Genomic DNA, 15153 nt, shown 5'->3' with positions numbered 1-15153 from the left:
CCAGAAAGGACACCCCAGCCTATATAATCCACAACACCAACAGGGAGATCGACACGAGATGTTCTGTCCTCCCCAACGTCTCCCTGGCCCATCATCCAAACATCAACACAAGGGACCTCTATGACGAAATACATCTACTCAAACAGCGGATGTGGGTCTTCGCAAGAAACCTCATAAACACTGCCAAAAGACGCAGCCCTCCCACCCCCCCTACCATTGGGAGCCCAAACAGGACCACCAATGTCCCCCACCCCCCTTTACAAAACCGACAACAGAACCGTGCTTTTATACCTGACCCAAGACCCCCCTCTAGACCACAGACTGTAGACCAAGAACTGAGAAAGATCATGACGATGCTGAACAGCCTGATAGAAAGCCGGAGAAATTATTAATATTGTTATTTATCATTATCATTATTGTTATCTTATCAGTATTATTACTATTATTAGATAGATATATGTGCATGCCTCATGAAATTTATACTAAATCATCACTTAGCATTATAGAAAATAGTGTTTCCACACTCATCCCACAAAATAGGTCCATTTTATTTCGTTTTATTGAACTATATAAATGCGTTCTTTCCACATAAGCTGCTGGAATATCCAGGGCCTCCGCTCCTCAACTTTTGGGATGAAGAGTACAGACCCTGAATTCCTAAAAGCTATAAAAGACATTGATATAATTGTGTTAACAGAAACATGGTGCCAAAAGGACATGCTGACCCACTGTCCTCCAATGTACCATGAAATCATTGTGCCCTCAGTAAAGAACACTAAAACACGCAAGGGCAGAACCTCCGGGGGAATATTGGTGTGGTATAAGGGAGAACTGGACAAACACATCTCACCGGTAAAACAGGGGAAATCACACGTATGGCTAAAACTAGATAAAAATATAGGAATAGCAAAAAAAGATGTTTACTTATGTGCGATCTACATACCTCCAATAGATTCGCCATATTTCGAAGAGGAGTTATTTGATACTCTCCACATGGAAATCAGCCATTTCCAGGCCCAAGGAAAGGTGATAATATGTGGGGACCTAAATGCAAGGACCGGTTGTGAACCTGACTTCATAGACCCACAGGGAAACAACCATGTGTTTGGCCAGACCCCTTTAGATGTCACACCAGCCATCGCAAATCGGAACAACCTTGATCGTGAAATAAACAAAAGCGGTAGGGAGGTAGTGCAACTCTGCCGAGCCTTAGGCCTGTACATAGTTAATGGTAGGTTCAGAGGGGACTCCCAAGGGAGACTCACATACTCCTCAACTCTTGGGTCTAGTGTGGTGGACTATACAATCACTGACCTGGACCCCTGCGATATCAACGCATTCACTGTCAGGCAACAATCCCCCCTCTCAGACCATAACCAAATAAATGTGTACCTTAAACTTTCTGCCCAAACTACAGACACAAAAAAGGAACACAGTAAGCTACATAAAATAAACCAGACATACAGATGGGCCCCAGACAGTGGAGATAAATTCATCACAGCACTAAATTCACCTGATCTCACAAGTAAAATTTCAAAATTTAAAGAAAATCTATATGAGATCACCAGAGATGGTGTAAACACGGCCATAGAGGATATAAATATGATCTTCCATGAGGCAGCTGTAAAAGCCGACCTCGTGAAACAGAAGAGGAAGCATCACAAAAGACAAAATAAAAATATGAAATGGTTTGACCACGAATGCAAAAATGCCAGAAAAGACCTGAGAAAAATATCAAACCAAAAGCATCGGCAACCAAACAATCCGGACCTACGTACTAGATACAATGAAACCCTCAAAAGATATAAACACACCATTAGGAACAAAACACAAAACTATACCCACAAAATACTCGAAGAAATTGAAAACTCCACCAATCCAAAACAATTCTGGGAAATGTGGAATAACCTGAGTACAACACAATTGCAAGCATTACCAATCCAAGATGGCGACATCTGGAGAACACATTTTGAAAACCTCTACAAAGACATCCCAAAAAACAAAACAAACCCAAGTCAACATCAGGTCACAGAAAAACTCCACACATTAGAAGCAACAATTAAAGACAACCAAAACCCTCTAGACTCCCCAATCACATGGAAAGAACTGGCCACAAAAACAAAATCTCTCCACCTAAAGAAAGCCTGTGGCCCAGACAACATCAAAAATGAAATGCTAAAGTTCAGCAATATGGAGATGCAGGGTGCGATACTCAAACTATTCAACATCATATTACGCTCAGGCTGTTTTCCCGATATCTGGTGCCAAGGACTAATCTCCCCCATATATAAAAGTGGAAACAAATCAGACCCAAATAACTACCGCGGCATCTGTGTCAACAGTTGTCTAGGGAAGTTATTCTGCAGTATTCTAAATAGTAGATTACTTGATTTTCTTAACAAACATAATATCCTCAGAAAAAACCAAATAGGCTTTCTTCCAAAACACCGCACCGCCGACCATATCTATACCCTTCACACCCTCATTGAAAAACATAAACACCAAACAAAAAATGGGAAAATATTCGCCTGTTTCATCGACTTCAAGAAAGCCTTTGACTCTATATGGCACGAAGGGCTCTATTATAAACTTCTTCAGTGTGGAATAGGGGGCAAAGTCTATGACCTTATTAAATCAATGTATCTGAAAAACAAATGCGGGGTCAAAATTGGAGACAAACGCACCGATTTCTTCACCCAGAGAAGAGGCATCCGGCAGGGCTGCAATTTGAGCCCGACCCTGTTCAACATATACATAAATGAATTAGCAGACATGCTGGAGCAAAGCGAGTCACCAGGTCTCCGTCTCCTGGATGGAGAAGTGAAGTCCCTGTTCTATGCGGACGACCTGGTTCTGCTGTCTCCCACAGAACAGGGATTACAGCAACAACTAGACCTACTCGACAAATACTGCCAAAATTGGGCTCTAACAGTAAATCTAAAGAAAACCAACATCATGATTTTTCAGAAAAGACCCAGATGTCAGGAAAACAAATACCAGTTTACCCTCAGTGATACCACTATAGGACACACTATGAGCTACACCTACCTTGGTCTAACTATTACAGCATCAGGGAGCTTCAGCATAGCAGTGAATGCACTAAAAGAAAAAGCCCGAAGAGCCCTATATGCAATAAAAAGAAAATTCTACAACATCCAAATCCCAATCAAAATCTGGCTCAAAATTTTTGACAGCATAATCCTGCCCATTGCACTGTACGGTAGTGAAGTATGGGGCCCGCTAAATCACCAAAGCTACACTAAATGGGAAAAACACACAATAGAAGCCCTACATGCAGAATTCTGCCGAAGCATCCTTCGCACCCAAAGAAAAACGCCAACAAATGCATGCAGAGCCGAACTAGGCAGATACCCACTGATAATAAACATCCAAAAACGAGCACTAAACTTCCTAAATCACCTCAAATCTAGCTCCCCAGACACCCTTCATTTCAAAGCCTTTCAGACCCAAGAGCTAAACCCAGAAAAGAGTCCCCTGAGTCAGCTGCTACTGAAACTAAGTACTCAGCCGGACCCTGACCAGCCCCAGACCAACACAGCCGTCCAAACACCAATCCGAGTGAACCAAATCATTAAACAATGCAAAGAAACCTACCTGGAACATTGGAACAAAATAACAGAAAGCCAAAGCAGATTAGAATGTTACCGGGCCCTAAAAAGAGAATATAAACTGGCAGACTACCTCACGACCATCAGAGACACAAAACAGAGACAGACCCTCACCAGGTACAGACTAAGCGACCACCAACTGGAAATTGAAAAAGGCAGATACAAGAAATCCTGGCAGCCTAGAGAGAATAGAATATGCGATCAATGTCTGGCTGGCGAGGTTGAAACAGAAATGCATTTCCTCCTAAAATGCGAAAAATTCAACACATCAAGAAACATATTATTCAACAAGCTAAGCCAAACAACCCCAGATTTCAAGGAATTGGATGATCTGTCAAAATTGAGATTAGTCCTAGGAGAAGGAGACAGACCATACCTTGGGGCTAAATATGTAACAACATGTCACAACCTGAGGACTGTTTAAAAGTAAGACTGTTTAAAATTAATATTGAACGTACCAAATGAAGTAGAAAGACTGTTTAAAATTAATATTGTTTAAAAGTAATATTGTATATACCCAACAAATGTCAAATCGATTGACACCTACAGAATGTTGGAAAACTGTACCTTTTTGCAATGTAAGCTTTGGCAATATGGTTCTCTGTAAACTTTCATGCCAATAAAGCATTTGAACTGAACTGAACTGAACTGAGAGAGGGAATCAGTTACAGGTGTGAGGGAGAGAGAGAGAATCAGTTACAGGTATGAGGGAGAGAGAGAGAATCAGTTACAGGTGTGAGGGAGAGAGAGAGAATCAGTTACAGGTGTGAGGGAGAGAGAGAATCAGTTACAGGTGTGAGGGAGAGAGGGAATCAGTTACAGGTGTGAGGGAGAGAGAGAGAATCAGTTACAGGTGTGAGGGAGAGAGAGAGAATCCGTTACAGGTGTGAGGGAGAGAGAGAGAATCAGTTACAGGTGTGAGGGAGAGAGAGAGAATCAGTTACAGGTGTGTGTGAGAGAGAGAATCAGTTACAGGTGTGAGGGAGAGAGAGAGAATCAGTTACAGGTGTGAAGGAGAGAGAGAGAATCAGTTACAGGTGTAAGGGAGAGAGAGAGAATCAGTTACAGGTGTGAGAGAGAGAGAGAATCAGTTACAGGTGTGAGGGAGAGAGAAAGAATCAGTTACAGGTGTGAGGGAGAGAGAGAGAATCAGTTACAGGTGTGTCTGAGAGAGAGAATCAGTTACAGATGTGAGGGAGAGAGAGAGAATCAGTTACAGGTGTGAAGGAGAGAGAGAGAATCAGTTACAGGTGTAAGGGAGAGAGAGAGAATCCGTTACAGGTGTGAGGGAGAGAGAGAGAATCAGTTACAGGTGTGAGGGAGAGAGAGAGAGTCAGTTACAGGTGTGTGTGAGAGAGAGAATCAGTTACAGGTGTGAGGGAGAGAGAGAGAATCAGTTACAGGTGTGAAGGAGAGAGAGAGAATCAGTTACAGGTGTGAGGGAGAGAGAGAGAATCAGTTACAGGTGTGTGAGACAGAGAGAATCAGTTACAGGTGTGAGGGAGAGAGAGAGAATCAGTTACAGGTGTGAGAGAGAGAGAGAGAATCAGTTACAGGTGTGAGTGAGAGAGAGAGAATCAGTTACAGGTGTGTGAGAGAGAGAGAATCAGTTACAGGTGTGAGGGAGAGAGAGATAATCAGTTACAGGTGTGAGGGAGAGAGAGAGAATCAGTTACAGGTGTGAGGGAGAGAGAGAATCAGTTACAGGTGTGAGAGAGAGAGAGAGAATCAGTTACAGGTGTGAGAGAGAGAGAGAGAATCAGTTACAGGTGTGAGGGAGAGAGAGTGAATCAGTTATAGGTGTGAGGGAGAGGGAGAGAATCAGTTACAGGTGTGAGGGAGAGAGAGAATCAGTTACAGGTGTGAGGGAGAGAGAGAATCAGTTACAGGTGTGAGGGAGAGAGAGAATCAGTTACAGGTGTGAGGGAGAGAGAGAATCAGTTACAGGTGTGAGAGAGAGAGTCTAGGGAAGTTATTCTGCAGTATTCTAAATAGTAGATTACTTGATTTTCTTAACAAACATAATATCCTCAGAAAAAACCAAATAGGCTTTCTTCCAAAACACCGCACCGCCGACCATATCTATACCCTTCACACCCTCATTGAAAAACATATACACCAAACAAAAAATGGGAAAATATTCGCCTGTTTCATCGACTTCAAGAAAGCCTTTGACTCTATATGGCACGAAGGGCTCTATTATAAACTTCTTCAATGTGGAATAGGGGGCAAAGTCTATGACCTTATTAAATCAATGTATCTGAAAAACAAATGCGGGGTCAAAATTGGAGACAAACGCACCGATTTCTTCACCCAGAGAAGAGGCGTCCGGCAGGGCTGCAATTTGAGCCCGACCCTGTTCAACATATACATAAATGAATTAGCAGACATGCTGGAGCAAAGCGAGTCACCAGGTCTCCGTCTCCTGGATGGAGAAGTGAAATCCCTGTTCTATGCGGACGACCTGGTTCTGCTGTCTCCCACAGAACAGGGATTACAGCAACAACTAGACCTACTCGACAAATACTGCCAAAATTGGGCTCTAACAGTAAATCTAAAGAAAACCAACATCATGATTTTTCAAAAAAGGCCCAGATGTCAGGAAAACAAATACCAGTTTACCCTCAGTGATATCACTATAGGACACACTATGAGCTACACCTACCTTGGTCTAACTATTACAGCACCAGGGAGCTTCAGCATAGCAGTGAATGCACTAAAAGAAAAAGCCCGAAGAGCCCTATATGCAATAAAAAGAAAATTCTACAACATCCAAATCCCAATCAAAATCTGGCTCAAAATATTTGACAGCATAATCCTGCCCATTGCACTGTACGGTAGTGAAGTATGGGGCCCGCTAAATCACCAAAGCTACACTAAATGGGAAAAACACACAATAGAAGCCTTACATGCAGAATTCTGCCGAAGCATCCTTCGCACCCAAAGAAAAACGCCAACAAATGCATGCAGAGCCGAACTAGGCAGATACCCACTGATAATAAACATCCAAAAACGAGCACTAAACTTCCTAAATCACCTCAAATCTAGCTCCCCAGACACCCTTCATTTCAAAGCCTTTCAGACCCAAGAGCTAAACCCAGAAAAGAGTCCCCTGAGTCAGCTGCTACGGAAACTAAGTACTCAGCCGGACCCTGACCAGCCCCAGACCAACACAGCCGTCCAAACACCAATCCGAGTGAACCAAATCATTAAAAAATGCAAAGAAACCTACCTGGAACATTGGAACAAAATAACCGAAAGCCAAAGCAGATTAGAATGTTACCGGGCCCTAAAAAGAGAATATAAACTGGCAGACTACCTCACGACCATCAGAGACACAAAACAGAGACAGACCCTCACCAGGTACAGACTAAGCGACCACCAACTGGAAATTGAAAAAGGCAGATACAAGAAATCCTGGCAGCCTAGAGAGAATAGAATATGCGATCAATGTCTGGCTGGCGAGGTTGAAACAGAAATGCATTTCCTCCTAAAATGCGAAAAATTCAACACATCAAGAAACATATTATTCAACAAGCTAAGCCAAACAACCCCAGATTTCAAGGAATTGGATGATCTGTCAAAATTGAGATTAGTCCTAGGAGAAGGAGACAGACCATACCTTGGGGCCAAATATGTAACAACATGTCACAACCTGAGGACTGTTTAAAATTAAGACTGTTTAAAATTAATATTGAACGTACCAAATGAAGTACAAAGACTGTTTAAAATTAATATTGTTTAAAAGTAATATTGTATGTACCCAACAAATGTCAAATCGATTGACACCTACAGAATGTTGGAAAACTGTACCTTTTTGCTATGTAAGCTTTGGCAATATGGTTCTCTGTAAACTTTCATGCCAATAAAGCATTTTAATTGGAATTGGAATTGGAGAGAGAATCAGTTACAGGTGTGAGGGAGAGAGAGAGAATCAGTTACAGGTGTGAGGGAGAGAGAGAGAATCAGTTACAGGTGTGAGGGAGAGAGAGAGAATCAGTTACAGGTGTGAGGGAGAGAGAAAGAATCAGTTACAGGTGTGAGGGAGAGAGAGTGAATCAGTTACAGGTGTGAGGGAGGGAGAGAGAATCAGTTACAGGTGTGAGGGAGAGAGAGAGAATCAGTTACAGGTGTGAGGGAGAGAGAGAGAATCAGTTACAGGTGTGAGGGGGAGAGAAAGAATCAATTACAGTTGTGAGGGAGAGAGAGAGAATCAGTTACAGGTGTAAGAGAGAGAGAGAGAATCAGTTACAGGTTTGAGGGAGAGAGAGAATCAGTTACAGGTGTGAGGGAGAGAGAGAGAATCAGTTACAGGTGTGAGGGAGAGAGAGAGAATCAGTTACAGGTGTGAGGGAGAGAGAGAATCAGTTACAGGTGTGAGGGAGAGAGAGAATCAGTTACAGGTGTGAGGGAGAGAGACAGAATCAGTTACATTTGTGAGGGAGAGAGAGAATCAGTTACAGGTGTGAGGGAGAGAGAGAGAATCAGTTACAGGTGTGAGGGAGAGAGAGAATCAGTTACAGGTGTGAGGGAGAGAGAGAATCAGTTACAGGTGTGAGGGAGAGAGAGAGAATCAGTTACAGGTGTGAGGGAGAGAGAGAATCAGTTACAGGTGTGAGGGAGAGAGGGAATCAGTTACAGGTGTGAGGGAGAGAGAGAGAATCAGTTACAGGTATGAGGGAGAGAGAAAGAATCAGTTACAGGTGTGAGGGAGAGAGAGAGAATCAGTTACAGGTGTGAGGGAGAGAGAGAATCAGTTACAGGTGTGAGGGAGAGAGAGAATCAGTTACAGGTGTGAGGGAGAGAGAAAGAATCAGTTACAGGTGTGAGGGAGAGAGAGAGAATCCGTTACAGGTGTGAGGGAGAGAGAGAGAATCAGTTACAGGTGTGAGGGAGAGCGAGAGAATCAGTTACAGGTGTGTGTGAGAGAGAGAATCAGTTACAGGTGTGAGGGAGAGAGAGAGAATCAGTTACAGGTGTGAAGGAGAGAGAGAGAATCAGTTACAGGTGTGTGTGAGAGAGAGAATCAGTTACAGGTGTGAGGGAGAGAGAGAGAATCAGTTACAGGTGTGAAGGAGAGAGAGAGAATCAGTTACAGGTGTAAGGGAGAGAGAGAGAATCCGTTACAGGTGTGAGGGAGAGAGAGAGAATCAGTTACAGGTGTGAGGTAGAGAGAGAGAGTCAGTTACAGGTGTGTGTGAGAGAGAGAATCAGTTACAGGTGTGAGGGAGAGAGAGAGAATCAGTTACAGGTGTGAAGGAGAGAGAGAGAATCAGTTACAGGTGTGAGGGAGAGAGAGAGAATCAGTTAGAGGTGTGTGAGACAGAGAGAATCAGTTACAGGTGTGAGGGAGAGAGAGAGAATCAGTTACAGGTGTGAGAGAGAGAGAGAGAATCAGTTACAGGTGTGAGTGAGAGAGAGAGAATCAGTTACAGGTGTGTGAGAGAGAGAGAATCAGTTACAGGTGTGAGGGAGAGAGAGATAATCAGTTACAGTTGTGAGGGAGAGAGAGAGAATCAGTTACAGGTGTGAGGGAGAGAGAGAATCAGTTACAGGTGTGAGAGAGAGAGAGAGAATCAGTTACAGGTGTGAGAGAGAGAGAGAGAATCAGTTACAGGTGTGAGGGAGAGAGAGAGAATCAGTTATAGGTGTGAGGGAGAGGGAGAGAATCAGTTACAGGTGTGAGGGAGAGAGAGAATCAGTTACAGGTGTGAGGGAGAGAGAGAATCAGTTACAGGTGTGAGGGAGAGAGAGAATCAGTTACAGGTGTGAGGGAGAGAGAGAATCAGTTACAGGTGTGAGAGAGAGAGAGAATCAGTTACAGGTGTGAGGGAGAGAGAGAGAATCAGTTACAGGTGTGAGGTAGAGAGAGAGAATCAGTTACAGGTGTGAGGGAGAGAGAGAGAATCAGTTACAGGTGTGAGGGAGAGAGAAAGAATCAGTTACAGGTGTGAGGGAGAGAGAGAGAATCAGTTACAGGTGTGAGGGAGGGAGAGAGAATCAGTTACAGGTGTGAGGGAGAGAGAGAGAATCAGTTACAGGTGTGAGGGAGAGAGAGAGAATCAGTTACAGGTGTGAGGGTGAGAGAAAGAATCAGTTACAGTTGTGAGGGAGAGAGAGAGAATCAGTTACAGGTGTGAGAGAGAGAGAGAATCAGTTACAGGTTTGAGGGAGAGAGAGAATCAGTTACAGGTGTGAGGGAGAGAGAGAGAATCAGTTACAGGTGTGAGGGAGAGAGAGAATCAGTTACAGGTGTGAGGGAGAGAGAGAATCAGTTACAGGTGTGAGGGAGAGAGAGAATCAGTTACAGGTGTGAGGGAGAGAGAGAGAATCAGTTACATTTGTGAGGGAGAGAGAGAATCAGTTACAGGTGTGAGGGAGAGAGAGAGAATCAGTTACAGGTGTGAGGGAGAGAGAGAATCAGTTACAGGTGTGAGGGAGAGAGAGAATCAGTTACAGGTGTGAGGGAGAGAGAGAGAATCAGTTACAGGTGTGAGGGAGAGAGAGAATCAGTTACAGGTGTGAGGGAGAGAGGGAATCAGTTACAGGTGTGAGGGAGAGAGAGAATCAGTTACAGGTATGAGGGAGAGAGAGAGAATCAGTTACAGGTGTGAGGGAGAGAGAGAGTATCAGTTACAGGTGTGAGGGAGAGAGAGAATCAGTTACAGGTGTGAGGGAGAGAGAGAATCAGTTACAGGTGTGAGGGAGAGAGAGAGAATCAGTTACAGGTGTGAGGGAGAGAGAGAGAATCCGTTACAGGTGTGAGGGAGGGAGAGAGAATCAGTTACAGGTGTGAGGGAGAGAGAGAGAATCAGTTACAGGTGTGTGTGAGAGAGAGAATCAGTTACAGGTGTGAGGGAGAGAGAGAGAATCAGTTACAGGTGTGAAGGAGAGAGAGAGAATCAGTTACAGGTGTAAGGGAGAGAGAGAGAATCAGTTACAGGTGTGAGAGAGAGAGAGAATCAGTTACAGGTGTGAGGGAGAGAGAAAGAATCAGTTACAGGTGTGAGGGAGAGAGAGATAATCAGTTACAGGTGTGTGAGAGAGAGAATCAGTTACAGCTGTGAGGGAGAGAGAGAGAATCAGTTACAGGTGTGAAGGAGAGAGAGAGAATCAGTTACAGGTGTAAGGGAGAGAGAGAGAATCCGTTACAGGTGTGAGGGAGAGAGAGAGAATCAGTTACAGGTGTGAGGGAGAGAGAGAGAGTCAGTTACAGGTGTGTGTGAGAGAGAGAATCAGTTACAGGTGTGAGGGAGAGAGAGAGAATCAGTTACAGGTGTGAAGGAGAGAGAGAGAATCAGTTACAGGTGTGAGGGAGAGAGAGAGAATCAGTTACAGGTGTGTGAGACAGAGAGAATCAGTTACAGGTGTGAGGGAGAGAGAGAATCAGTTACAGGTGTGAGGGAGAGAGACAGAATCAGTTACATTTGTGAGGGAGAGAGAGAACCGAAACAACCTCGATTGTGAAATAAATAAAAGCGGCAGGGAGGTAGTGCAACTCTGCCGAGCCTTAGGCCTGTACATAGTTAACGGTAGGTTCAGAGGGGACTCCTTAGGGAGACTCACATATTCCTCAACTCTTGGGTCTAGTGTGGTGGATTATACAATCACTGACCTGGACCCCTGCGATATCAACGCATTCACTGTCAGGCAGCAATCCCCCCTCTCAGACCATAACCAAATAAATGTGTACCTTAAACTTTCTGCCCAAACTACAGACACAAAAAAGGAACCCAGTAAGCTACATAAAATAAACCAGACATACAGATGGGCCCCAGACAGTGGAGATAAATTCATCACAGCACTAAATTCACCTGATCTCACAAGTAAAATTTCAAAATTTAAAGAAAATCTATATGAGATCACCAGAGATGGGGTAAACATGGCCATAGAGGATATAAATATGATCTTTCATGAGGCAGCTGTAAAAGCCGACCTCGTGAAACAGAAGAGGAAGAGTCACAAAAGACAAAATAAAAATAAGAAATGGTTTGACCACGAATGCAAAAATGCCAGAAAAGACCTGAGAAAAATATCAAACCAAAAGCATCGCCAACCAAACAATCCGGACCTACGTACTAGATACAATGAAACCCTCAAAAGATATAAACACACCATTAGGAACAAAACACAAAACTATACCCACAAAATACTAGAAGAAATTGAAAACTCCACCAACCCAAAACAATTCTGGGAAATGTGGAATAACCTGAGTACAACACAATTGCAAGCATTACCAATCCAACATGGCGACATCTGGAGAACACATTTTGAAAACCTCTACAAAGACATCCCAATAAACGAAACAAACCCAAGTCAACATCAGGTCACAGAAAAACTCCACACATTAGAAGCAACAATCAAAGACAACCAAAACCCTCTAGACTCCCCAATCACATGGAAAGAAATGGCCACAAAAACAAAATCTCTCCACCTAAAGAAAGCCTGTGGCCCAGACAACATCAAAAATGAAATGCTCAAGTTCAGCAATATGGAGATGCAGGGTGCGGTACTCAAATTATTCAACATCATATTACGTTCAGGCTGTTTTCCCGATATCTGGTGCCAAGGACTAATCTCCCCCATATATAAAAGCGGAAACAAATCAGACCCAAATAACTACCGCGGCATCTGTGTCAACAGTTGTCTAGGGAAGTTATTCTGCAGTATTCTAAATAGTAGATTACTTGATTTTCTTAACAAACATAATATCCTCAGAAAAAACCAAATAGGCTTTCTTCCAAAACACCGCACCGCCGACCATATCTATACCCTTCACACCCTCATTGAAAAACATATACACCAAACAAAAAATGGGAAAATATTCGCCTGTTTCATCGACTTCAAGAAAGCCTTTGACTCTATATGGCACGAAGGGCTCTATTATAAACTTCTTCAATGTGGAATAGGGGGCAAAGTCTATGACCTTATTAAATCAATGTATCTGAAAAACAAATGCGGGGTCAAAATTGGAGACAAACGCACCGATTTCTTCACCCAGAGAAGAGGCGTCCGGCAGGGCTGCAATTTGAGCCCGACCCTGTTCAACATATACATAAATGAATTAGCAGACATGCTGGAGCAAAGCGAGTCACCAGGTCTCCGTCTCCTAGATGGAGAAGTGAAATCCCTGTTCTATGCGGACGACCTGGTTCTGCTGTCTCCCACAGAACAGGGATTACAGCAACAATTAGACCTACTCGACAAATACTGCCAAAATTGGGCTCTAACAGTAAATCTAAAGAAAACCAACATCATGATTTTTCAAAAAAGGCCCAGATGTCAGGAAAACAAATACCAGTTTACCCTCAGTGATATCACTATAGGACACACTATGAGCTACACCTACCTTGGTCTAACTATTACAGCATCAGGGAGCTTCAGCATAGCAGTGAATGCACTAAAAGAAAAAGCCCGAAGAGCCCTATATGCAATAAAAAGAAAATTCTACAACATCCAAATCCCAATCAAAATCTGGCTCAAAATATTTGACAGCATAATCCTGCCCATTGCACTGTACGGTAGTGAAGTATGGGGCCCGCTAAATCACCAAAGCTACACTAAATGGGAAAAACATACAATAGAAGCCCTACATGCAGAATTCTGCCGAAGCATCCTTCGCACCCAAAGGAAAACGCCAACAAATGCATGCAGAGCCGAACTAGGCAGATACCCACTGATAATAAACATCCAAAAACGAGCACTAAACTTCCTAAATCACCTCAAATCTAGCTCCCCAGACACCCTTCATTTCAAAGCCTTTCAGACCCAAGAGCTAAACCCAGAAAAGAGTCCCCTGAGTCAGCTGCTACGGAAACTAAGTACTCAGCCGGACCCTGACCAGCCCCAGACCAACACAGCCGCCCAAACACCAATCCGAGTGAACCAAATCATTAAAAAATGCAAAGAAACCTACCTGGAACATTGGAACAAAATAACCGAAAGCCAAAGCAGATTAGAATGTTACCGGGCCCTAAAAAGAGAATATAAACTGGCAGACTACCTCACGACCATCAGAGACACAAAACAGAGACAGACCCTCACCAGGTACAGACTAAGCGACCACCAACTGGAAATTGAAAAAGGCAGATACAAGAAATCCTGGCAGCCTAGAGATAATAGAATATGCGATCAATGTCTGGCTGGCGAGGTTGAAACAGAAATGCATTTCCTCCTAAAATGCGAAAAATTCAACACATCAAGAAACATATTATTCAACAAGCTAAGCCAAACAACCCCAGATTTCAAGGAATTGGATGATCTGTCAAAATTGAGATTAGTCCTAGGAGAAGGAGACAGACCATACCTTGGGGCCAAATATGTAACAACATGTCACAACCTGAGGACTGTTTAAAATTAAGACTGTTTAAAATTAATATTGAACGTACCAAATGAAGTACAAAGACTGTTTAAAATTAATATTGTTTAAAAGTAATATTGTATGTACCCAACAAATGTCAAATCGATTGACACCTACAGAATGTTGGAAAACTGTACCTTTTTGCTATGTAAGCTTTGGCAATATGGTTCTCTGTAAACTTTCATGCCAATAAAGCATTTTAATTGGAATTAATTGGAATTGGAATTGGAATCAGTTACAGGTGTGAGGGAGAGAGAGAGAATCAGTTACAGGTGTGAGGGAGAGAGAGAATCAGTTACAGGTGTGAGGGAGAGAGAGAATCAGTTACAGGTGTGAGGGAGAGAGAGAGAATCAGTTACAGGTGTGAGGGAGAGAGAGAATCAGTTACAGGTGTGAGGGAGAGAGGGAATCAGTTACAGGTGTGAGGGAGAGAGAGAGAATCAGTTACAGGTATGAGGGAGAGAGAAAGAATCAGTTACAGGTGTGAGGGAGAGAGAGAGAATCAGTTACAGGTGTGAGGGAGAGAGAGAATCAGTTACAGGTGTGAGGGAGAGAGAGAATCAGTTACAGGTGTGAGGGAGAGAGAGAGAATCAGTTACAGGTGTGAGGGAGAGAGAGAGAATCTGTTACAGGTGTGAGGGAGAGAGAGAGAATCAGTTACAGGTGTGAGGGAGAGCGAGAGAATCAGTTACAGGTGTGTGTGAGAGAGAGAATCAGTTACAGGTGTGAGGGAGAGAGAGAGAATCAGTTACAGGTGTGAAGGAGAGAGAGAGAATCAGTTACAGGTGTAAGGGAGAGAGAGAGAATCAGTTACAGGTGTGAGAGAGAGAGAGAATCAGTTACAGGTGTGAGGGAGAGAGAAAGAATCAGTTACAGGTGTGAGGGAGAGAGAGAGAATCAGTTACAGGTGTGTGTGAGAGAGAGAATCAGTTACAGGTGTGAGGGAGAGAGAGAGAATCAGTTACAGGTGTGAAGGAGAGAGAGAGAATCAGTTACAGGTGTAAGGGAGAGAGAGAGAATCCGTTACAGGTGTGAGGGAGAGAGAGAGAATCAGTTACAGGTGTGAGGTAGAGAGAGAGAGTCAGTTACAGGTGTGTGTGAGAGAGAGAATCAGTTACAGGTGTGAGGGAGAGAGAGAGAATCAGTTACAGGTGTGAAGGAGAG

This window comes from Somniosus microcephalus, chromosome 12, assembly GCF_052327205.1.
Source record: "Somniosus microcephalus isolate GS21.2 chromosome 12, FLI_Smic_1.0, whole genome shotgun sequence".
Taxonomy (NCBI): Eukaryota; Metazoa; Chordata; class Chondrichthyes; order Squaliformes; family Somniosidae; genus Somniosus; species Somniosus microcephalus.
Note: the sequence above shows the minus strand (reverse complement) of the source record.